Source organism: Castor canadensis, chromosome 6 (genome assembly GCF_047511655.1).
Source record: "Castor canadensis chromosome 6, mCasCan1.hap1v2, whole genome shotgun sequence".
NCBI lineage: Eukaryota > Metazoa > Chordata > Mammalia > Rodentia > Castoridae > Castor > Castor canadensis.
In genome coordinates, this window is record NC_133391.1 from 96,679,653 (window position 1) to 96,706,304 (window position 26,652).

General features: G+C 37.1%; 1 pseudogene; it reads right to left on the minus strand.

Annotated features, from left to right (window-relative positions):
- The window catches only part of LOC109680302 (endoplasmic reticulum aminopeptidase 2-like), a 36,379-nt pseudogene extending 18,896 nt beyond the window's left edge, over positions 1-17,483 (minus strand).
- Positions 17,484-26,652: the final 9,169 nt, after the last annotated feature.

The following is a 26,652-nucleotide window of genomic DNA, read 5'->3' on the forward strand; positions in this document are numbered from 1 at the left end:
AAGCTTATGTCTACACTCACACATAAACGCTCACATACATGGCAAGAATGAGGAAGGAAGAGATGGATGTGAAAGAAAAGCAACATGGGCTTGGTGTTGAGAAGTTTAGGAGAAATCACAAGGAAAGAGTGCTCTTGTCATTGGCAGGCATGATGGAAACAGATACTACAGAGAATGTTTATAAGTATTACCAAGAACTATGTGTTTCAGCCCAGTTCAGATTTTTTTAAGTAAAAAAGATTTGAGCTGCTTTGAAATAATTTTTATCATTGGACTTTTTTCTTTGATCACAAAAATCACACATGAATTATAACTCTGGGGCCCCTGTAAGAACACAGAAATCAAAGAAGATAGTGTACACGAGAGTGCTTCAAAATTTGTAAAGTGTTATGCAGCTATGGAACTGTATTATTACCGCTCCTGGGGACACAAGGATTATGAAAAAGAGATGTCCTCAGCTAATACAATTGTTTAAGCTCTACCTGCAGGTGCAAGTTCTCCTCACCCGATTGTTCTATGAAAGACTCTTTTTTTGCACTAGAAAATTTAAAAATATTTTAGTGGTTGTTAGAATCACCTGAACCAACTTAATGTTTTCTGCTTGGTTTTTATTATTATACTACATGAATTGAAAAGACAATGAGATTATCTGTTCTTTAATCAATTATTAATTTAATTAATCATTATTATAGGACTAATAGTATGCTAGTTGGCATAACAATGGGAAAAAATGCATGATTCTTGTTCTGAAGAAAATTAATATCACCAAAACAACAGAAACCATTGTGTGAAAAAGACCTTAAGTGCATTCGGTACAGGCATATTAGGAGTGGAGTAGACCACAGGAACAGGCAAAAAATCTCCGCTGGATCCTGGAAGTTGGATAGCATTAAAGTTGAAAAGAAAGGGCATTTCAAGTAGTAAGGGAACTAGAAATAAGGAAACAGTGATGTAAGGATGAAACAAGACTTCTTTCAAATATGGGAAAAAGTTAGTTTCATACAACAACAAAAATAAGTACAGGTTGGGAAATAAATTTGAGCAGGTAAGTTCAACCTCAAAATTTATCAGAGAAAATTAGGACTATTTGGGAGAAACTACAAAGTTATTAATTATTTTAGAAGAAAGTGATGTGATTAGCCATAGAAAGGAGCCCCAAAAGTGGATGATCAAATAGTGAAGCACTGTAGCCCTCCCAGTACGGTATACTAGTCTAGTACGGTGCCAAAGGAAAGACAGGACTTCCCTTTTATGGCCCCTGGCAACCTAACAAGCAGATTAATGTTGTTGACTGACAACACAGCTATTTTTAAACCTTCATAATTATCCTGTAACTTTTTAGACTTAACAGTCTCCTGTAACACAACATATGACTTACATCTGACAGGTTGTCCCACAAATCATCTTTCTTAGTATTTCTGTTGCTGAGTTTTTCTAGCCTTTTCTAATCTTTAATGTCAAAATAATAACCCCAACCATAAAGAATGTTGCTCATACCAGAAATATCCCAAATACCTAGGATTACAGGCTTCAACCACAGCTCTCACCGCAGCTCAGCTTCCTTATATAGTGAATTATTCCTTTCTGCAACTTTTCCTCACTCTGAAAATCCTTGAACATAATCAAAATGCAATACCCCTAACACAAAGAAACAAAGAAAAGATGGCTTAAACTTTGTGGAACATGTGTGATGTCCAAAAAACAAATAGCAAATCAAAACTGAAACAGGAAGCCATAACCTGGCAATAAGGAGTTAAACTGCTGATTTTGTACTTGCCATAATCTTTCTTCTGAAAGCACAGCTTCCACCTGCACAAGATGTTTACTACCTCGTAATAGCAAACTGCATCAAAGATTTCCTGTATTTAAGTAGGCAGCTAGGGTGAGATGAATTCAATGAATCTTTTGTGAGTACATCAAAACACACATACAAAAAAGTAGCTCTCTTAAATAGGGAAAAATTTAATTTCTATTTGATACTCTAAAAACAGTAGAAAACATGGTAGATTTAGTAAGATGTTCTTAGAGGTAAAAATTTAACCAATATTTCTTCTAAGATGGTTCTTTCTATGTATGTTCCTCCTTTGCCATTTTTTTTGTTCTAAAAGGGTACAAATCTACCTTTGGCTAAATGTTTACCATGTACCAAGCCCTGGAGTGTAGAAATAAAAATAAAAACAAAGGTTTCTATTTAGTGAAAACTTACAGTACTTGTAGGGTGACTAAATATGATTGAATATGCATTTTACAAATGAGTATATATGAATCTTTGGGATTGAACTACAAATTCAGCATATAAGAAATAAAAGAAGACTCTGATTTTGAACCTATGTTTGTCTATATGTACCAGACTATATGTCTACTCCAAAAATCTAATTAACCATTTTTAACCACCTATGGATTTGGAAATGATCAAACCACTTTTCACAAACAGAGACATACTTAAAGGAGTCCCTGCATGCGGCCCTTTGGAAATTGTGGAGGTGTGTGTCTCCATGTTCAATTCAGGTTACATGCCAAGAACTCTGCATGGTACCATGTATCAACAGGAATTGCCAGAGACAGTGATATTTTTTCCTCTTGCCCCACATACACATTTATTTGTGCTAGCTTTCTGTCTCTGTCCACAAACTTCTGGATAAGAGTTTTATATTGAAGATTTCCTGTTCATAAAACACAATGCTATGTAGTTTTCTCTTTAACATTTACTCAAAGTTTTAATAGTAATTCCATGATAATTTGGAGGGAATGGTATGATACCCAAAATTACGAACTTAACAATTTGCAGTTTTGGATATGTAGTATTACCAGAAATAAATTCCATGTGTTTTCAAAACCACCAGTAAGCCAAAAATCATTCCACAATTCCACAGTAACCAGGTTGCCAAGCCACTATGAGGTAAAAATTTCAATTTTATTAGAAGATAAACAATTTTTAAATGTAGCAAACATTATTATAGTTCCTAGGTTTTTAAAAATTGTTACTAGTTAAGGTCTCTTCTATGTATTTGCTACCCTTCACTCCGCACAATTTTCTTCTACTGATTTCCATGCCTTTTTGTTCTTACCACCACATTTTGTTTGCTTCCCTTTTCTTTCTTTCTTCCTCCTCCCTCCTTCCCAACCTTCCTTACTTTCCTTTCTTCCTTCTTTGTGTGTGTATTTGTGTGTCTTTATTGTCCTTAACACTTCAGCTCCCATTCTATCTGCCCAACATTTCCTAGTTATTAGACTTAGTATTAAGGAGGAAAAATGAAGCATTTTGTAGGAATAATTTTTTTCTTTCATGAATAATAGCAATAATCTCACCTGTCCTTGTTTGATGATGATGATCTAAGGAGAAATATAAAGGAAAATGTTCTTGGTATAGCCACTTTTTTATATTAAGTAGCATGTACTTAAGAGAGTCATAAAATTCATTTGGGGCTCTCAGATTATTACATAAAATTTCCAATGAATGAATTTAGTCATTAACCCTTGACCCTGATTTATTTTTAGGGAGTAATTTGGCCACCAAAAAGAATGAAGGTCTAAGATTTAAATATATATGTAAATAAAATTAAAAGCACATATCTAAATAGAGATATACCTTGACTTGTGTCTGATCTGCATCAAATGTTTTCAATATTGCTGTTCCTTCATGTGCTTTCTTATTTCAGTTTTGTATTTAGCTTACAAGCACAATACTGTACATTTATTATATTTAGTTTAGGATTAAAATCTCCAGAGGAACAAGAATCTTAAGTAATAAATAATTTTAAGGTTCAGGAAAGCCTTGTTATAGTTTTAGAACATGGAACTGTAGGTCTGTAGTTTCTGCAGATCATTTAAGCTCTATTCCTTTTGCAACAATCCTGAGATTATTTTGCAAATGGGCATCCATTTTCCTAAGGACATCAAGAAAATGTTTCCCTGACTTGAGAATTTGTGACTATGAGAAGAATACATTGAACAGATTCTGGTCCCTACCCCAGTTACTGAGAGTGGTTTATGTTTTCATTTATACATATCTAATGAGAACCTACTACGATTCTGGCACAATGCCACATGTTAGAAATACAAAAAGGTATTGAGTATAGCCACTGCCTCATACAAATAATGATGTTCAACCAGTAGATCAAAAAATGCAGCAAAATGTTATAGGTGCTAAGATCAGCATCTCTTCCAGGGGCACAGAGGATTCCAGGAGGAATCAACCAGTTCTTTTGGGAATGATTTATTCCTGAGTCTTGCAAGTGGTCCTCAGGTATGCTGATGTGTTAGGTAGCAGGAGCAAAGGCATAGAGGGATAATGCAAACTGTCATGTTTAGGAAAAGATGAGTAAAGATTAAGGTGTAATTAAGGGATGAAGCTGGGGGGGTGGCTGGGTCATAGAGTCCTTGAATGTCACACAAGCTAACCAAGGCCACTGGGGACACCTCATACACAAAGAAGTAACATGGTCATATGGACATCAATAGGGAGACATAATAGTCAAGGCAAAAATTTCAAAGCTGTTGGTTCAGCCCTAGATTTTGAGTTTTCATGACAGAGAAGCTATTTGGGGGGCATGGAACTTCAGAGGGAGTGCTCTCAGACCATTTCTCTACAACTCTGAACAGAAAAATTAGAAATCCCCAGACTCAGTTAAGCACTTTAGAGCTCCCAGTGACTAATGATTGAAAATCTTAAATGGGACAGTGGGGAGATGATGAATTGCAGAAGCAATCCCAGGTATAAAACATTCTCAATGCACTACAGTGCTGAGCATGACTTCCTGTGTACTTCCATATTTAGTTCTCTGCTAAAACAACAGCACTTCAACAACAGCTCAATAACTTATTATTATGGTGATAATGAAAGAGAAAGTAAAAAATTTGAGTTTTGTTTTTACCAACTTCTACAATGGACTTCTTCTGTGTGGTGAAAGAATTTCTAGTGCCATTAATAATTTATTGTAATACTTAGCATTTTCAGAAATGAAATAAAGTGGAAATAGTCCCTGATTCTCTGTAAAGTTAGGTTTTTTTAGTTCCACATTTTTATGTAATGTAGTGTTGATAGATAGCCATTGGATATCTTGAAATGGTAATATTAGAAAAAGCCATTGTTGTTGTCATTAATAACCAACAACTACTGAGTGCTTATAATATGACAGGCACAGACACTTTATCTATAGTCTTCACAACAGTCTTATGAAGCAGGAACCATTATTATCTTTATTTCATAGATAGGGACACTGAACTTCAGAGAATACAGTAATGTGTTTAGGTCAGCAGACAATGAGCAATGTACTTGAACTTCTTCATTATAGCCATGTAATAATAGTAAGAGTCAACTGAAGGGAGACTGGCTTTGCTCTTGATTGCAATGCTAGGGTACTGGGAAGGGATAAGGAGAAATATTTTTATAGAAATCTTCTGAGGTTTCCAAGCCTGTGCTTATTGTGTCAGCATATCCCATCTCTTCCAAAGAACTTTTAGAGACTTGGCCCTAAAGAATGCTAGAAGATAAATTTGGCAGCCACTTCACTTGTGAGAAAATTTCAGTATTAGTTCCATAATCTAAAGGCTCAAGGGGTGGACTCCTGCCTGGAAAGTATAAACCCCTGAGTTCAAATCCTAGTACCATAGAAAAAAAATGACTTTCACACCAGAGGTAAGATATGCTCTCTGCTCCAAAATGTTATGATCCTCTCAGAACACATAAACAAACTTTCTGAAGGCATCAAAATATTTCTAATCATTGAGATGATGACTTATACTTGAATAGAATATGATTAGAATAAAAACTGCCAATACAGTTCTGTAGCTGAGGTAACTTGTTTCCACTTAATCATTTTTTTTCCTTGAAACTTCTGAACTCTGAAAAATTTGGGGGCATTACTGCCCAAAATAATTTATTTAAAAATACTCATGTTATATTCATATTTTTATATTAGTATGATTAAAACTTTGAAAATAAAAAGTATCAAATAATTTCTAATATATTTGAGATTAATCAGAATATATAATTATTTCTTTAAAAAGACAAAATTTTAATTTTAGTAGAACATCATTTACAGACAATCTCTGTAGTCAATATTTTAATTGATTTTTCAAGTACATATGGTCTCTATTATGAGCAAGTGTCTTTCTAAGGCAGTAGAGGAAAAAAATCTCTGGGCCTTCATTCTTTCTGACCTCAATTTTATTTTCACCATTGATATTTCCTCCTTCAGGTCTCTGGGGTGGGGGGGACTGAAATCTAATATTAAAGAAACTCTGACATAAAATGTATATATATATATACACATATATATGTATATATATATCTTTTGCTGATGGCTTCATGCAGGTTCAACTTTTTCTGCTTAATTAATCTTGGAAATCTGCTAGGGCATTTTGAAGAGATACTATTTGATTAAAGAAGATAGTTTTTTAAGGTTTGAAATGAATCATTTCATTTGGCACATAATTACATTGTCTGAAGTTAATACTGGTTAATTCTAGTGGATAAAAACAAACATTTATAACACAATGAAAAACAAAATTAGCAGTAATAAAGATTAGTATTCCATAGCATTTTAAATGGGAGAAAGACTGCCCTTCTAAATTGTATTGATGATTTTATATTAGTTGGGTTATTTCCCATAGCCATTAGAGGTGCTTATATCTGCTCTACTTTTTCTTAAGCTGTAAGCTTCTTTTCAGTTAGTTTTTGAAGATATTTCATATGATCTTCAAGGTCGCATTTTCAATATAAGATTGATGGCTGTTATCAGTCTTTTCTTAACTTTTTTTTACCTAGGGGACAGCGGTAGATCATGGGTAAATTGAATTCAGTACATTTGTACTAAAGAATGTCTAACCTGCACTATAACATTACAGTGAAACTCAAGAACTGTAGAAAAAAAAAGTGCTTGGATACACTTTTTTGATGATTCTTTTTAGCTTCTCCAAGGAAAAGGGCATGGCAGCTGTGGGGGAAGAGGAGAGCAGGAGTTTGCTAAGGAGTATGCCTTCACATCCAAAATGGAAAAAAAAGTTTTTTCAGTACAGAGATTAATCCAGAAAATCCAATCAATTTAACAGGCAGTGCAGATATTTTGACATTAAGCCTCATAAAATAGTGAGAAATGATCCACACTATTTGGACTTCTCATAAGTATTGCATTTTCTGCACATAAGGGACATCTTTGAAGAATAAATTATTTCTTTCTGGGTCAATTCAATCTTTTCATTGCTCATTTAAATCATATATGAAGAGAAAAGAAATGAAAGCAACTTCTATGAGCAAACATAAATGAAAGGATGTAGAATTTGAATACACCAGCTTTGGAAGGCAATAGTTAGTATCAAAGTATTTGAATTTCATAAAATTCAAATAAGCTTCAGTAATGCCTGCAAAGCACAATGTATTTGGGATGAATAGAAGGACACCTGGGAAATGTAAATGTAAATCAGAAGTGGTCTTTGAATAGCATTCCTTGGCTCAATTCCACTCCTGAAGACACTCACCCATAGAAGGCAGGCTGCATTTGTCAGAGTATTAGATACCTTTAGCATTTTGTCAATAAGGGATAAGAGGTTCTGTATAACACTAATACAAAACAAAATCAGCCTTGAAATTATAAGCAGCCTGAATGTATTGCCGAAATCAACTCTAGATGGTAATCTGTAAGTCATAAAAACCCACTTGAGTTCATAACTGATATACTGTGGAACTTGGGAACTAGAATTCCCAAATTATGATGGTAAGTATAAATAAATGAGACCCCATAATCTACATGGGGAAGTCTTCAAGAATGTATAGGGTCATACAAATACTCCCTTCTAGTTTGCTTTAAACTAGAAAATGTCCAATTATACTCCAAAACATCCCCATCTGCTGTTTAAGCAGAAAAAAAACAAAGTTAGATTCCAATTTTCTTGGCTTCCAAATATAGAGCTACTTTGATCTATTATCTCCCTTCATACTCTGAATTAACTGGTGTCTCACAACACCAGTTAATTTGGAGGATATGCAAATAGCCACCATTTTTGATAGCTTACCATTATGCTAAATGCCTATAAATAAAATCTAATTTAATTCTGTCTCTTGTGCATACACGCGTGCGTGCGTGTGTGTGTGTGTGTGTGTGTGTGTGTGTGTGTGTGTGTATAGGGGAAGTTGGTGCATGGGTGTGTGGAGTAGGTGCTATTGAAACAAAAGAAATAGATCACTGGAGATTAAATCGTGTCCACCAAATTACCCAAGTAGAAACACATAAAGCTAAGATGTGAATTCAAGGGAGATGACAGAAACCTGTCCCTCTAAAGTGAAATGTATGATATAGACATACCTGTGTCTATGCATGTTTATATCTATGTGTAGAGATGCTATTACATGTATGTAGATACACAACTCACAATACATATCTGTATATCCACAAGTATAATATGTATGTAAATTGTAATAGATGTTTTAGACTCATTTTTCCTAACCATTGTTTCTTTGAAAATGTTTTATATCTATAATTTGGTTCCACATGGCAAGAAATTCTTTTATTATTTCTTTAAAGTTTCCGTTGATGTTAGTAAAAATTTAACCTAAAAGATAATCATTGGGCATTGTAGTAAACTTTTCCAAATAATAAATATGCTAAAATTATGAAGACCTCTCCTTTCATTGAGGAAAAAAATTTATAGAAAATAATTAGAAACATCACAGATGTCTAAAGCAAGGTATTGATTCTAAAAATCTTTATGAGCTCTATGAAATTAATACAATATAAAAAAAGTTAATTAGCATTTAATTGTGGGGTTATTATAAAAATTGAGTTTAAATGGTCATATTACAGTTATAAAAACTATATGCATATACTTTAAAAAATGCATATACATAGAGTATATACTGTTACTAATTACACCCACATACACTGACATGAATAGAGAAAATATTCGGAGGACTTAAGCAACTATTATCAGTAACTATATCTTGGTAGTAGAATTAGGTATAATTTTTAATTTAATTTTTTAACTTATCTCTATTTTGTAATATAAGCATAATGTTTCAATAATAAAGCAAAAAGTTTAAGAAAATAATTACAAGCTCATGGTTCTCAGGACACTATCCTGCACTGGGTAGGAAGTTAGAATTCCGTCTCAGCTTGACCCCTGATAAGGGTGTGCACTCACAGAATTGAAATAACAAATTATGTTGGCTACAAGGTATGCACTCATTCTTACAGTAGCTTCAAAGTGGTTTTCAAAAAGGCCTTCACATTCAATTATCTTAACCTACAAGATGGGAGAAGAATTGACATTTGAGAATTGGAGTATATCTTGATCATACCTGACTTCTGGCAGGACAGAGGGAAACAGGAAACTCTGAAAGACAATAGACCTCTCTCTCTCTCTCTCTCTCTTCCCCCTCCACTCTCCTCCTTCCCTTTTGTTGCTTGAAATCACAAAAATATATTGGATGCTTATACTTTTAAAAAATGTAATAATCCCCAATGGTGGCATAAATTTAAGTGCTGGACTTCTCAGTAAAAGTGCCAGAGAATGCCCCTATCTTTTTGTTGTACAATAAGTAAACCTCTGCAGCAGAAAGAAATGGGGAGGAAAACTGTGCAGAAGCATTATCTCTTAATCCGCATGATGTGCCTGTAAGGTAGGTATTATTTCACAGGTGAGGAAACATATGCTCAGAAATGTTGACTGGATTGCCCTAGGTCACAAGACTGGTTTCACAGTGGGACCAACATGTGGATGTGACTGTGTGACTCCAGAGACATTGCTCATTCTTCCACTGGCTACATGACAGCTTGAGTCACAGTCTTATTTTATCTTTGCTTCATTGATTCAGCAATGAAAGTAGTCAAGCCAAGAAGGTCATTAGTAATTTAAGCTTCTGCCCATCTACTGAGGAAGGAGAAAATCTTCCGCCTACAGGCTAGTCAGCTGCATCCATCAACTTCACTGGGAAATAACTGAACTCTCTTATTTTAGTCTCAGTAGCTTGTCCGGGAGATGGTCTCCACCATGGTACAATGCGCCTAAGTGCTGAATGGATACAGCTCCAAAAACCCTACTTTCTTCAAATTGGTCATCATTTCAGCTCTCTCTGCCCTACTTCCCAACCCATCAAGAAGTCAGTTTTATGGCAGCACTGACCACGGCTTATTAAACAAACTTTATGTGTTGAATAAGAATGCAGTTTGTTTTGGCCAGAGAAAATAGCTTGAAGTATTACCATAAACTGTTTGCCTACTTCAATGGCAAATGTATTAAATTATACAGAATTTAATGCAACAGAATTTTATTGATAAAATCCATTTGTGAGTTCTAACAAAGCAGAAGACACTGATCAGATATTCTAAGAAGGGTAGGAGTACACACATGACTAATTTATAAACTCTATGCAGCAAATTAATTTTGCCCAGCAACAGACACTATTTTAAGGAGTCTGATCCAATTAGGGTTCTCTCCCAGCATAGGAGCTGTCATGCTGGGGGGAAGGGAACTTGTATGATTGTGATTTTCTGCCCCAAATCAGCAGCAAAATCATTAAGTCAAGTATGTGGAGGGATGGGGAGGAGGCAATGAGCCTATGGGACTATGGGGAAGTAAACATCTGGTCCACTTGAAAGCTGGTGGCAGAGGTGGTTACCACACAGAAGAGCAGTTGCTCTTTTTTCTGACCAAGTTTTGCCCAGGAACCTGGAGTCACCCAAATAGATTACCATCTCCTTAAAAAGGATGTGTATGGAGTGTTAGTGTGAGTTCTTCCAGAATGGTGATATAATCTCCAAGTTCAAAATGCTCATTGTTGAATAAAGATTTGTTCTGTTTTATCAATGCCAGCAGGTCTCTGCTTATACAGCAAACATGCCACCAGGTATGTGTCCCCTATGTAAATAGGTGTGTAGTCCCTTAGGGATCAGAGGGGCAAAAGGATGCCCCAAAGGTATGCTGCCTGTACTAGTACTTGGGTGATCGCTCATTTCCTTTAAATCTCTTCTCCTTAACTAAACAGATCGGGAACTCAGTGTGTATTGCTTCTTCCCACCAGTCCATAACTCATCACTGAGTTGCCAGTATTACCCAACGTGATTGTAGTGTTATTTTGTTCTAAACATGAAAGGCTGGGTGGGGCATGTCAATGAAAAGCAAGCTTAATCAGTATTTGCTGGAAAGAGCACCATCTATCAAACTGCTCCCATCATCTGAGGCAATATAGAGAGTCAAGGATTATTTGAGATAAAGTTTCAAAGAGCTTATCTTTCTTAAACACCAGAAGTTACTAGAGGTTTCTAAAGATAGAAATTCTACATCTTAATATAATATTAATGGCAATTTGTGTTTGTATCATATTTTAATAAAAAGACCTTACATGTGTATTTTACTTTACCCTAATTATATTAATAGAAAGCTTCCAGGAGAGCCGGGGGTGGTGGCTCACACCTAATCCTAGCTATCTGGGAAGCCAAGATCGGGAGGATCATGCTAGGGAAATGGTTTGTGAAGACCCTATTTCCAAAATAACCAGAGCAAAATGTAGGACTGGAGGAGTGGCTCAAGCAGTAGACCACCTGCTTTGCAAGCATGAAGTCCCAATTCTTCCAAAAAGAAAAAAGCTTCCAGGAAAGGGCTAGAAATGATTGATGCCCTTATGCCCTTAAAGGGATACGACGTTGGAAAGACCTGCAGTTAAGGTAGCACATCACCACCAATGACAGTGAGAGGGCAAATTAATTGCTGTCTGCTTGGTCACAGGAAACTTGTGGGATATGTTTCACCTGCAGGTTTGCCACCCTTTCCCTTGGTCTGCTTTGTCACTATTTCAGAGAAAATGTCTCTTCCAGCATTAAACAGAAACTGGGGAAACTCAGTGTCAGATCTCAGACTGTCTCCTGCATCAGAGGCCAGACCCTGTGTAGGAAAGAGGGAAAATGTTGTAGGGCCACTTGCCTGTTGCTGTTGACTGGGTTGCTTGTGTAGTGACAGCCTCCTAAAGCACGGCTGGGAGAGCCTTGATTTTTGTCCTACTTTTCACAAAGCAACAGGGAAATATTTTACACCTCGTTCAACAGCACAAACACAAGCACATCATTAGTGAGGCGACATCAGTGAGGCTCCAAATCTTTTGTACCTTTCAGTCTCTGAATTTTGAGAACTAATATAACCCCTCCAAAAGTATCCAAAGATTTCTTTCAATTAAAAATTTCTATAATTATTGCAATAGATTTTGTAAATAATATTCAGAAGTACCGTGGAACTTAAAAGAAAAGGGAAATGGATTGTAAATCCCATTATAGACTGCTGGGTCAGAATTTCCATAACTGAGCCAGGCAGAGTGCTTGAGGTCCTTGCCACTGCAAATGTGGGCAAGCAGCAGCAGCAAAAATTGGGAGTTTATTAGAAAAGCAGACTTCAGCCAGGCATGGTGGTGCATGCCTGCAATCCCAGCATTTAAGTGCGTGAGGCAGGAGGATCACAAGTTCTAGACCAGTCTGGACTACCCAGTGAGAGTCTGTCTTACCCTAAGACCTACTGAATCAGAATCTGAATTTTCATAAGATCCTCAGGCAATTCATCTGAACACTGAGGTCTGAGGACTGCTGTAGGTGATTCTGAATTTCTTCCCTGGCCAAGTACTGATTAAATACTGATTTAAAAGAATACTGTTTCCAAAATGAGCACAAATAAAACATAAGTCACCTTGTTTGGGGAGGAAATAAAAAACTTTTTGTATGGCATTTCCCTGAATAGAATGATATTAAAACTCCAGAAGAATTGGAATAATTATGTAATATGTTGGTGAGTAGCAACAAATTTGCCAGGTGCTTGTGGCTCATGCCTATAATCCCAGCTACTCAGGAGGCAGAAATCAGGAGGATCGCAGTTCAAAGCCAGCCTGGGCAAATAGTTTGAGAGACCCTATCTTGAGAAAACCTTCACAAAAAAGGGCTGGTGAAGTTGCTGAAAGTGTAGGCCCTAAGTTCAAGTCCCAGTACAGCAAAAAAATAAATAAATGAAAGAAAGAACAGTAACAAATTGATGGCTTAAATCCTGAAAGCAAAGAAAGCATTTCTAAAAAATACAAAGACAGGGCTGGAAGCATGGCTCAAGTGATGAGTGCCCACCTAGCAAGAGTGAGACCCTGAGTTCAAACCCCAATACCAAAAAACAAAAAAACAAAAACAAAACAAAGACATAAGTTCAAATTGAGAACAATTTCCAATGTTCCTGAATGTGGCAATTCCTGTGACATATGTACCTGCCTCTCTTTTTGTCTTGATTGAAAAGTTGACTTTGAACAACAGTTTGCAAAAGCAAGGGAATGCTATACGTGCCTGAGTAGGTTCAGATAATCAGTTACTGCAATTATTCTGTGAAAAGATTCACCCCCTAGCAAGAATATACAACTGAGATCTAAAATCAAAATGAATTGTACCTTCAGCAAACAGCTTAACAAACCTGGAAGTAATATATTTAACTTATCAAATTATAATCTTAGTGAATTCAAACTCCGTTTTTGAGGAAAATGAAGGCAAAATCTTATTTAGTGGCTTCAACCATGAATAATGCACTATGCAGGGGACTGAAATTATTTCTTCATACTCATGTCAGTCAAGGATATTGAGGCAATTCACAATAGCCAAGTTATGGAAACAGCCAAGATGCTCCACTACTGACGAATGGATTAAGAAAATGTGGTATTTATACACAATGGAATTTTACTCAGCCATGAATAAGAATGAAATCTTATTATTCTCAAGTAAACAGATGAAACTGGAGAACATCATCTTGAGTGAGGTTAACCAGACTCAGAAGACCAAAAATCATATGTTCTCCCTCATATGTGGACTTTAGATCTAGGGCAAATGCAGCAATGTGGTTGGACTTGGGTCACATGATAAGGGGAGAGCACACACAGGAGGTATGAAGATAGGGAAAACCCAAAACATGATAGTATTTGATGTCCCTGCTGCAGAGGAACTAATACCGAAACCTTAAAGCAACAGAGGTCAATAGGAGAAGGGGATCAGGATCTAGTGAAAAGGTCAGGTAGAGATGAATCAACTTGGAAGTTAACATATTTGTACATGGAAGCAATGCAAGAAATCTCTCTGTATAGGTATTATCCCAACTAACAAAAACACTTCGTCTTTCTTATTGCTTATACTTTCTCTTCAACAATATTAGAGTTAAGGGCAGAACAGATTCTGCCTGGAAGCGGGGGAGGGGGGCTGGGGGAGGAGAAATGGCCCAAACAATGTATGCACATGTGAATAAATAAATTTAAAAAAAAAAGATATTGAGGCTCAGAGAATTTGGTTGACCCTACCAGGATCTTCAGTTAGTGAATGGCTGAGATGGGACTCAAACCTAGCCAATTTGACTTCAAAATTGATTAGGAAGTTAGTAGTTCAGGGTTGTCTACAAACCTTAGGGAGCCTCAATCAGATATTTGAATAATGGTGTATATGAATGTTGTTTTGGATTGTGTTCTGAGGAAGCAGATTTATTAAGAACGTGCTGCTCAGATGGAGGGAGTGAGGGAAGAAGGACAAGCTAGGCAAAAAGTGCAGTACCAGGCAAAGTCCTGGCTTCAGTCCTATCCCCACAGCACTCTGGAATGGATACTACACCTTCAGATTGCCCCCATTTGAAGGCAAGGAGTGTCCTTTCATATCCCTGTGCCATCACTGCCTGAAGGTCTCCATGTGGCACTGAAATCCCCAGACACGTCTAGCTCTCTGCTGCCAGCAAAGTGCCTCCAGGCTTCAGACTATGCCAGGTACATAGAAACGATGACAAATCTCCCTATTCCAACAACTCAATAATGCTTAAAACTATACAATGACATTCATTGTTTGAACTTTAAGCTTCAATTAAGAAGCAAATCTGGGGAGCAGATTTTGATTGGAGGAGGGGATAATAGAACATCTCAAGTAACAGATAATTGGTAGGAACCCTAGGAGGGGAAACGGAGCTATCAAGATCATTTTACCTCACCTTACTTTATTTTTTTGATGAAAATGATACTATACTAGGGATGTAAATGATTCACTCAGGTCCCCAGAGTTTCATTTGGATTTGGTGACAGGTACTGCAAATGTAAAGCAGTTCCATGTATCTGAAATAATTTTTGTTAATTTGAATTTTTGATTCTATTAAGTCTTCATCAGAAAAGGAAAAAAATCAAGCCTTTTCTTTACTGTTATATAATTAATTTTCAATCCACCACATGCAAAGTAGTGGTTCCTGCTTCTCAAAAAAACTATTGTTCACTGAGTTAGGGGTGTGTGTGCACATGTGTGTGTATGTGTATGTGTGTGAGAGAGAGAGAGAGAAAGTTCTCTTTGATTTAACTGTCATTATACAGCATATCATCCTACATTTTAGGCCAAGTGACTGAGTGTGAACAGAACTGACTGACTAATCTTAAGAGCCAGAAATATCTTTCAATTAATAATGGAAAGCCTGCTGGAAAGTCCTCCAACCCTAACTCCAAATTTCTATACCTGAAACCTCCCATATTCCCCAAATTGTATCCTGGAAAATATGTGAATTCATATGGAGCATTTTCACTTGAGAAAGAGAAAACAAAAGCTATCACTGGCCGGCCATATAGTACATTAGTGAGAAGGAATTGATACATTTCTTTTTTAGTTCTGTGCTGGGCCCAAGAACAGGCTCCTAAGAATTGAGTCTGCAGTGAGCGGAAGTGTTACCAAAGGATGGGGAGATGAACTGGGGCTCTGGGGTGGAACTTGAGGCCCCATGGGCAGTGGGCACCTAGGTGAAGAAGTAAAAACAAGTATGTAGTAGACACTGCTAGTCACCCACACAATATCCATTCACCTTCTTCAGTTTCAAACTCTGATATTTTACCTCCCAAAGTACTGTCAAGTTCAATCACTACTTCACAAGCAATGCCACTAACCTAGCCCAAATTACCATCATTTCTTACCGAATCTACTGCAATGATGTCGCAAATGATTATTCTGCTTCTACCTTTTCCTCTGCATAACATACCTTCAGCATACCCTTGACCTTTATAAGACATACATCAGAACAGAAACTTCCTATGACTTCTCATTGCACCCGAGTAAAAATTTAAAGCCTTACAAGGGCTCCAAAGCTCTCTATGAGCTCTCCTGGTTACTCTCCTCAATTCACACTGACCCTCTGGCCTCAGTTTTACCTTACAGTGCCCCACTGTGTTCTCATGACTGTCCATCTCTGTCTCTCACCCTCTCTATGTCTCTTCCTCTTTCTCAGTCTCTCTAAGATCTCAGTTTAAATATCCCTATGTGACAAAGACCTCCCCTCCAACACATCAAAATTAGTTCCAATCCCCAGCTACTCTTTTTTTTCTATGCAGCATCTTGTTTCATTTTTTTCATAGCAGTTATCACATATCTTGCACATTTCATTTATTTTCTTTTCTTTATACCTTTCACTATCTCCCACTACTATGCGCTCAGTGTCTAGAGCAGTGCCTGGCACACAGCATGTGCTCAGTGGATGACGAAATAAACCATATCCTTCAATTCTCCAAACAGATTTGTTTCATGTTCTGCTTTCTGGATTTGAATCATGTAATTTCCTGATGATATACATTCTCTCTTCTCTTTCACCCCAATCTCATGTTTCCTTCTGATCCCAGATCAAGGTTCACTGCCTTGGAGAGATCTTCCCTATTTCAGCCGTCTTTGTACTGCCTATCCCTTTCCATAGCAAATAAACATGTCTGTCTTATCACAGTCATAGACTGGATCTCCTCTTAGCTATTCTAGCCCCAACTGTTGTGTCTCTGCATCCTGCCTTCCCATATCTCCTGCAGGTTCCTTAAAGAATGGTGGAGTTTCTCCTTCTTCCTCATTCCCTACAGTTTATTGGGCTTCTCATAAATGACTAGTGAAGCATACTCTTGACAAAGAAATGTAACCTATAATCTTATAATGAAATTATCACAAACAATTGACTATACATGTCTGGAGCAAAATCTTACCTTGTTTTACAACTGAGAGTTCTGTATATGCTTTTATAAAACTCTTCAAAGCCATCAGCTAACTTGTCTTGGAAATCACTAGCCACATAATATCTCAGGTCAGTCGTAAGTTTCTCTGGAACCAACAGTGCAATTTGTTGATGAACAGGATAACTCAAAACATGAACTTTTCCTCAACTTCTCCTATGTCAAATCTTTCTCTAACCAAAGGGTGGCATTTATGATTTCAAGATCTTTGCTGTGCAAGATGATAAATTGAGTGGCATCTCTGGCCTTGATTTTCTCAGATGCAACAAAGTCTAGAGAGGTTTGATTCAGATGAGCAAAAAGGGGAATGACTACACTGGGGAGGCCTTAGCTCATGCCAAAGAAGTGGTTCCTCATTGGTGGTTGCTGGAAAAGCCATGGGGTCCTTATTGAACTGTTAGCTAGATGGTACTGAAAATTAAGAATAAATGCATAGTTAGGGTAGAATAATTTCTGAGCAGTAAAATCCTATGTAAATATTAAGTATTAGTTTTGTGAATTAATCATTGCAGAAGAATGGAAAGCTAAATCCACAAATATCCAGGGTAAATCTCAGCTCTCCAGTTACATCACACAAGATTTGAACAATGCCTCAATAAATGGATCTGCTGTACACGGAAAAAAATTATTAGTATGAAGAAAAAGATTTCAATTCACAGATAAAACCTTAAGGTCAGGGTGTGTTAACCCACACTTGCAACCCAGCTTCTTGGGGGACAGAAATTGGGAGGATAGAGCTTTGAGGCCAATCTAGGCAAAAGTTAGCATGACCCCCATCTTAACCAACAAGTTGGATGTTGTGGTTTAGACCTGTGATCCCAGCTATGTGGAAGGCATAGATAGGAGGAACACAGTCCCAGGACAACTTGGGCAAAAACACAAGACCCTCTCCAAAAAATAGCTAAAGCAAAAAAGGACTGGGGGATAGCTCAAGTGGTAATGCACATGGTTAGCAAACGTAAGGACCTGAATTCAAACTCCAGTACTTCTAATAGATAATAAGTTAATTAATGAAAAACATGTGGAACATGAAGAAAAAGATTTCAATTCAGAAATAAAATCTTAAAAATAGAAAAAGACTCTGAGTTCAAACCCCAGTTCCACCAAAACTAAATAAAAAGAAATGTGTGAATGAAGAAGACTGCTCTCTATCAGAATGAAGCCAAGTATGCATAAAATATAGTAGAAACAAAAGTACTTTAAAGCTCAAATAAAAAGACTTTACCTTAAAACTGCACACAATGGAGTCCCTCATTCCTGTGCAATGGCAGGAATGGCAGATGTGTAAATTAATTGCTTGTTGAATGCCTATAGCATTTGGTTACGTCATTCTAAGAGTATGCCCAAATGCCTGAAAGTAAACTACAAGAAACCTCTATTTTGTCTTGATAAGTCACAAAAAATACTCTATATTCTTTGGATACCAGACAATATTATTTTATTAGTGGTATTAAATTTAACCTGTTTTAATAAATAACATCATCTGCATGGCCTTATTCTATGGCCACTGGTGCAAAGGATGCTGGTCAACAAGGTGTTTATCCCCAGTTTATTGTTAATATTCCAAAAGCCATGGCAATAAAATTTGTGTTTATAATATTTGAACAGAATATTTTTAAAAACTGCAGCCAGACATGGTGGTATACACCTGTATCCCAGCACTAAGGAGGCTGATGTAGGAGGATCAGGAGTTTGAGGCCAGCCTAAGCTACACAGCTTACCTGGTAGACCCCTCCAGAGTTCCAGGTTCAACCCCACCCCCATCATGTTTTGGTTCTCTTACCTTCCATTACTCTTCCATTACTTTTGAAAACACAACATCTCAGTCAGCAAGCTGGATATAGTGGTGCACACCTGGTATCCCAGCTACATGGGAGGCATAGGTAGGAGGATCACAGTCCTAGGCTGACCCCAGGGGAGAAAATGTGAGACTGTATTTGAAAAATCACTAAAGCAGAAAAGAGCTGGGTGAAATTGAATTCACTGCTTCTATAAATACATCTAAAGCACTTTCTTCCTATTAGAAAACATATAAAATTGGAATAAATAATGTAGCTAACTTAGGTAATTCAACTCTGTCTCCTGCTCTGCCACCTGCCTCTATCTCTTCCTTACTCCATCTTAGCCCCATGAATGGTTTTCTTTTCTTTTTAAAAATCATTAACAAGTTCTTCAGAATTAATTATATACTTACTTCAATTTTCAAACATGCAGTATTAATGCAAATCAACAGGTGTCATTAAAGGAACAAGAAAGAGAAGAAAATAATGATTAAATAATGACACTTTTTCTCCCCTTTTTAATACAAGCATTGAATTATGGTTACCAAATACCAATGTTCCAAGAATTTCTGACAAATAAAATCATGGTGTATTGCCTTGAATTTCTGAGGATTAAAAACAGAATGGCTTCTTATTCTGGACTTTGAAATCAAAGCACCCAGATTCCAACCCCAGCTTCAATAAACTTACCTGTATGATCTTGGGCAAATCCTTGAGTGTTTAAACATCAGTTTCATTATCTATAAAACAGTGTAACAATCATATCTTCCTCATGTTGAAAGGATCAAATGAAATAATTCACATAAAACTTTGACACAGTACAGAGGACACATGCTATGAATGTCAGGTATGACAGTGGTGCTGTGGGTTATTGTAACTTGCCTGCTTGGCAATGGAGCAGTTTTGTACCTACTTGTAGCAAACTTTCCAGAGAAGAGTCTTTTTTTTTTTTTTTTCTGGTAAGAGTGTAGAGAAAGGCCCTGACATTTGTTTTTTTTTTTTTAGGAAGATTTAACTTTTATTTTCACCAATAACTTGTCTGTGTCAGGCCAGTGCCTATAGTGTTTTAGAAAAGAAGGGTCCCTCCCCTACCTTATCCCTGATTTCTTCTTCCAGGAGACATTCATTTATATCCATTTATAGCTTTTAGAAGTTGCTGCCTCTGCTAGTTTCTTCTGTTTCTGAATAAATAACCTTTTACTACCATTTATATTACTTACTGGTTTTTAAAAATCACTATTCAACATCTGTAATAGTTACAAAGATAGTATGTATTTCCTTCCTCCTAAAATACTGAATTACTTGGGTTTTGTTTGGTTTTGTTTTTTTTTCATTTTTCTTTTATTATTCATATGTGCATACAAGGCTTGGTTCATTTCTCCCCCCTGCCCCCAACCCCTCCCTTACCACCCACTCCGCCCCCTCCCTCTCCCCCCCAATACCCAGCAGAAACTATTTTGCCCTTATTTCTAATTTTGTTGTAGAAAGAGTATAAGCAATAATAGGAAGGAACAAGGGTTTTTGCTGGTTGAGATAAGGATAGCTATACAGGGCATTGACTCACATTGATTTCCTGTGCGTGGGTGTTACCTTCTAGGTTAATTCTTTTTGATCTAAACTTTTCTCTAGTACCTGTTCCCCTTTTCCTATTGGCCTCAGTTGCTTTAAGGTATCTGCTTTAGTTTCTCTGTGTTAAGGGCAACAAATGCTAGCTAGTTTTTTAGGTGTCTTACCTATCCTCACCCCTCCCTTGTGTGCTCTCGCTTTTATCATGGGCTCATAGTCCAATCCCCTTGTTGTGTTTGCCCTTGATCTAATGTCCACATATGAGGGAGAACATACGATTTTTTGTTTTTTGAGTCAGGCTAACCTCACTCAGAATGATGTTCTCCAATTCCATCCATTTACCAGTGAATGATAACATTTTGTTCTTCTTCATGGCTGCATAAAATTCCATTGTGTATAGATACCACATTTTCTTAATCCATTCGTCAGTGCTGGGAAATCTTGGCTGTTTCCATAACTTGGCTATTGTGAATAGTGCCGCAATAAACATGGGTGTGCAGGTGCCTCTGGAGTAACCTGTGTCACAGTCTTTTGGGTATATCCCCAAGAGTGGTATTGCTGGATCAAATGGTAGATCGATGTCTAGCTTTTTAAGTGAGGGTTCCTTTTTCCCCGCATCCTCGCCAACACCTGTTGTTGGTGGTGTTGCTGATGATGGCTATTCTAACAGGGGTGAGGTGGAATCTTAGCGTGGTTTTAATTTGCATTTCCTTTATTGCTAGAGATGGTGAGCATTTTTTCATGTGTTTTCTGGCCATTTGAATTTCTTCTTTTGAGAAAGTTCTGTTTAGTTCACGTACCCATTTCTTTATTGGTTCATTAGTTTTGGGAGAATTTAGTTTTTTAAGTTCCCTATATATTCTGGTTATCAGTCCTTTGTCTGATGTATAGTTGGCAAATATTTTCTCCCACTCTGTGGGTGTTCTCTTCAGTTTAGAGACCATTTCTTTTGATGAACATAGGCTTTTTAGTTTTATGAGGTCCCATTTATCTATGCTATCTCTTAGTTGCTGTGCTGCTGGGGTTTCATTGAGAAAGTTCTTACCTATACCTACTAACTCCAGAGTATTTCCTACTCTTTCTTGTATCAACTTTAGAGTTTGGGGTCTGATATTAAGATCCTTGATCCATTTTGAGTTAATCTTGGTATAGGGTGATATACATGGATCTAGTTTCAGTTTTTTGCAGACCGCTAACCAGTTTTCCCAGCAGTTTTTGTTGAAGAGGCTGCTATTTCTCCATCGTATATTTTTAGCTCCTTTGTCAAAGATAAGTTGCTTATAGTTGTATGGCTTCATATCTGGATCCTCTATTCTGTTCCACTGGTCTTCATGTCTGTTTTTGTGCCAGTACCATGCTGTTTTTATTGTTATTGCTTTGTAATATAGTTTGAAGTCAGGTATTGTGATACCTCCTGCATTGTTCTTTTGACTGAGTATTGCCTTGGCTACTCGTGGCCTCTTGTGTTTCCATATAAATTTAACAGTAGATTTTTCAATCTCTTTAATGAATGTCATTGGAATTTTGATGGGAATTGCATTAAACATGTAGATTACTTTGGGGAGTATCAACATTTTTACTATGTTGATTCTACCAATCCATGAGCATGGGAGATCTCTCCACTTTCTATAGTCTTCCTCAATCTCTTTCTTCAGAAGTGTATAGTTTTCCTTGTAGAGGTCTTTCACATCTTTTGTTAGGTTTACACCTAGGTATTTGATTTTGTTTGAGGCTATTGTAAATGGAATTGTTTTCATACATTCTTTTTCCGTTTGCTCATTGTTAGTGTATAGAAATGCTAATGATTTTTCTATGTTGATTTTATATCCTGCTACCTTGCTATAGCTATTGATGATGTCTAGAAGCTTCTGCATAGAGTTTTTTGGGTCTTTAAGGTATAGGATCATGTCGTCTGCAAATAGGGATATTTTGACAGTTTCTTTACCTATTTGTATTCCTTTTATTCCTTCTTCTTGCCTAATTGCTCTGGCTAGGAATTCCAGTACTATGTTGAATAGGAGTGGAGATAGTGGGCATCCTTGTCTGGTTCCTGATTTTAGAGGGAATGGTTTTAATTTTTCTCTGTTAAGTATAATGCTGGCTGTAGGTTTGTCATATATAGCTTTTATAATGTTGAGGAACTTTCCTTCTATTCCTAGTTTTCTTAGAGCTTTTATCATGAAATGATGTTGGATCTTATCAAAGGCTTTTTCTGCATCTATTGAGATGATCAAGTGGTTTTTGTCTTTGCTTCTGTTAATGTGGTTTATTACGTTTATTGATTTTCGTATGTTGAACCACCCCTGCATCCCTGGGATGAAGCCTACTTGGTCGTGGTGAATAATCTTTTTGATGTGTTGCTGAATTCGGTTTGCCATTATTTTGTTGAGGATTTTTGCATCAATGTTCATTAAGGAGATTAGGCCCTGACATTTGTTTAGATAGTCTTTAGATCTAGTAAGGATATTAAAGGCCAGGTAGTACAAGTCCTTATGTTCAGATAAAGGATCCAAGGGCGAGTGACTTTCTCAAATTCACACAAGAAGTGTGAAGCAGATTCAGGACTAAAATAAAGCTTTATGACCCTCTATCTAGTGGACTTTCCATTATGCAGCTCTGTACCTTGTACAGTATTGCAGTGAACAAAATATCCTGGGATTGAAGATGGAAGAATTACAACAAGTCATGGGAAAGGTTAAAAGGAGTGACTCAGTTGAGCTCAAAGAGCCTTAGATCAGTTCTTTCCCCCAACTTCACACACCTTCAGGTATACCACGCCAGATTCACCCTCTTTTCTAAGTTTCAGCTTAGATGACAAAACCACCTCAATAAAGCAGTTCTGTATCTTCAATTTAGAAGGTCATTCTTACTGAAAATTTCTGAAGTAAAGGTAAATGCAAACAGACATTGATATGTTCCATGCAATTGCAAATTTAAATGGAGATTTTATTTGTGCTTTTACTTTCTATTCTGTTACTATTTAAAACTTTGCATATTTCCTGGTTAGAATGCTAGATGGTTCATTATCCTGTACGTATAAGTAAGGTCTAGGACTAAAGGTTTATTCTAAAAAGTACGAAAATTTTCTGTAGAATATGCCACTAAGTATAGAGTTGAAAAGCCAGTCAGCAAGATAGGATCCAACTCCAGTACCCTGTGGATGCTGCTTCTACTGTTTTATCTCCCCATGTCTGCTCATGGCTTTTAGTGTCAAGTTATTTTAACTCATGTTCTTGAATTCCTCACCGTACTGAGTCCTTAGTGTTACAAGATCTGATCACTGCGGGCACCAGGGGACTATAGCTCACCCTCGTTTCGTTGACCTCTTTGTCAGCCGGGTAGAGTTGGGCCTCTACTTTCTCTCCACCCTGAATATGGGCCTTCCGCAGAGATAAAACCCTTACCCTTAGCTCTTCTTTCTCCTTACCCTTTCCAGTGCGGAGATTTAACATTTCTCAGTACCTCACATTTCTCCCATTCTGCTCTCTCCTTCGAGGGTTTTGCTGTGGTAGTTCCAAAAGCCTCGTGATCTGTCAGGGGAGTGCCCTGCTAACAGCTTCAACAATGTCTTCTTTGGCCGCATCAGCACCGTTTGCTGATAATTTGCTTTAAGCCTTCCTCCACTATCCATGCTTGCAACATGTAGTTAACTATGATTTTGTTGCTCTCCAGTTTGCTACCAAGTCCTTTTTAGTCTTCCTTTACAGTCTCTCTGTGTCCAACTTAAAAAAAAATTCCCACAGTTATTATCACTCCTCAGAATGGTCCTCAAACAGCTCTTCTTGCCTTCTCAATGCAGGCTCCTTATACAGTGCCAAAAAATTAATCCTTTCAGTTACTACTTGATCATGCCTCCCTCCCTCTACTCAATAGCTTTCTATGGTTAACTTGTGTACACCAGGAGGCGGGTCCAGTAGGAACACTATGGGTAGTCAGTAGGCAGACTGTGGACCAGCTTATGGTTACTTTCTTTAGATCCTGGTGTATTGAAAGGCAGTGAACCCCACAACTGCTAGTCTCATGCTGCGCATTTGCTGACAGCCTCTGCTTTGGGCCAACATCACATGTTGCCATGATTAGGTACTGATTACCTCTCAGCACTTAACTTTTACTCTCTTTTTATAATTTATGATTTCGGTCAGGATAAATGATTTGATAAAGTAAAGAAGGAGAAAAAGACAAGGAGGTAACCTAACCTAGGGACAGAGGTCCAAAGTTGAAGGTGGTCCTCTTAGAAGTGCATCAGGGAATTGGTGGTGGCTGGAAAAGTGAGTGGGGAAAAGGAGACAAAGAGGAGACTGGCAGGGTCCATCTGTGGAAATTTAATTCTGCAGTGTGAGGAGGTAGCTCTATGACATCCCTTGTCACAGGAGCCACCTCAATAGAGTGTGTGTGTGTGTGCGTGTGTGTCTGTCTGTCTTTCTGTCTGTATCCTCAGAACTCTCCCTTGATCATTGGAATAGAAGCAGTAGTGGAAAATGAGGAAACAGTGAAATGAAATTCAGCTATAGAATCCTGGAAGAAAAGCTTGTGAAATATTAATTTATAACTTGCTTAAAATGGTTTCTCATCAAAAGGATTTCCTAACTTGTCTTTTTCTTGATAAGAGAATATGCTCTGGGATGTTTATTACTTAGGGAATTCACATGTCTCTCTTTTTCACTTTAACTTCATCTTGGTCTTCTGAACTGTCTCTTAGTGCACCCCTCCTTGTTGGCTTTATCTAAAGTGGTAGCACCCCTACCTGCTACCACCCAGGTCTCTCCCTGAAGCCTGCTTTATTTCTGTTAGTATTTATCATTGCTGGTACTTCACTACTCTTGTTTGTTTGTTTGTTTGACCATACTCCCCACTAGAACATAAACATTTTCAGGCAAGGACTTTATCTGCTTGCTCACTGCTGAAAGCCTAGAGCCTCAAATGTAAGAAACCCATAATAGATAGGAGCTAAATGTTTTTAGTTTTTTCATCTTGGATTGCTCAAAATGTGCTCCATGTTTCAAGTATATCAATACACTTTCATTTCTGGATGAACCAGTGTTTCCTCATCTTACTGAAGTTGCCACTCCATGTGGCATAGAGTACAGGACACTGGATGTCTCTTGTGCAAGCTACTGACTGCAAGGTAAACGTAAAGTAAGCCATGTTGAAAGTGACACATATTTCCTTTCTAGTGCCTAACCAGACTTTGGTCACTTCTACTGATCCTTTCCTTAGACTTCACGTTTTAGAGATAGTCACTAATTGCAATGAAAATCTTTCTCAAATATATTACAACTCTTTCCATCCCCTTAGGGTGTTCTAAACAGATTTAAATATTAATGACTCTAGTTGTTTGTTTATTATAAACTGGATCTAGAACCTAGAGAATTGGGCTTCTTAAAAGTGACTTAATGTCCTCATCTCAAAATTAGAGATAATACTTTTCTTATTTATTACCAAGGATTCTCAATCTCAGAACCAATTTCAGATAATGTGTAAAAGCAGTTTATAAATGTTTTACCTTTAAATTTGTTTGATTGCATCAGTCACCTTCATAATGACAATCAGTGGTTAGTTTGTGTTGTAATAAAGTGCTGCCCTTGAGACAAATGAGAGGTAATAAATGACTCCATGTTGTCCTTTTGAATTCTTGCTCTACAAAGTTTGTTCCAGTTCCTCAATTATTATCAAATTTTTGTTTACCTGTGTTGTCACCTTCAGTGATTCTCAACCTCCAACCTGGATCCATTTCAAGGTTGTTCCTTTTAATGAATGAGCTACAAACTGAAAAATTACAAATGAAGCTAGATGGACATCAATTCAGACACCCAGAAGACTGAAAAATGATATCCTAATGCAGCTTGCTTCAGAATAAATGAAATTGCAAAAGGCTTCTTGACAAATGAAACTTTACTGAATCTCCTCCTCCCTTTTTTGCAAGCATTGCTATTGAATTTCCTCCCCTTAAGGTAGTCACGACTTGGCCTTTGTCGATGCTAGATGCCTGCTTCTCTCAATATGAAGCCAACTTCAAAACAGCTTCCTCTTCTTTGCCTTCCATTTCTTTTCAAAAAGATCTCTGAAAATCAAAAGTATCTCACAGAATTATTGCTGTGTCTCTTCTCATAAATAAAATAATGTCAGTCTATAATATGATTAAAATTTTTTTAATTTAATGAAAAACACATGAAAATTTCTGCTAGTACAAAGACCCAGGGCCTTATGAAAAATTTCAGAGCTGGGGGAATAATGGTTTGCCTAAATAAATGCATTCTGTAACTTCCTTTTAACACATTCAGTTTCAACAGAAAATTAAACACCGTAATC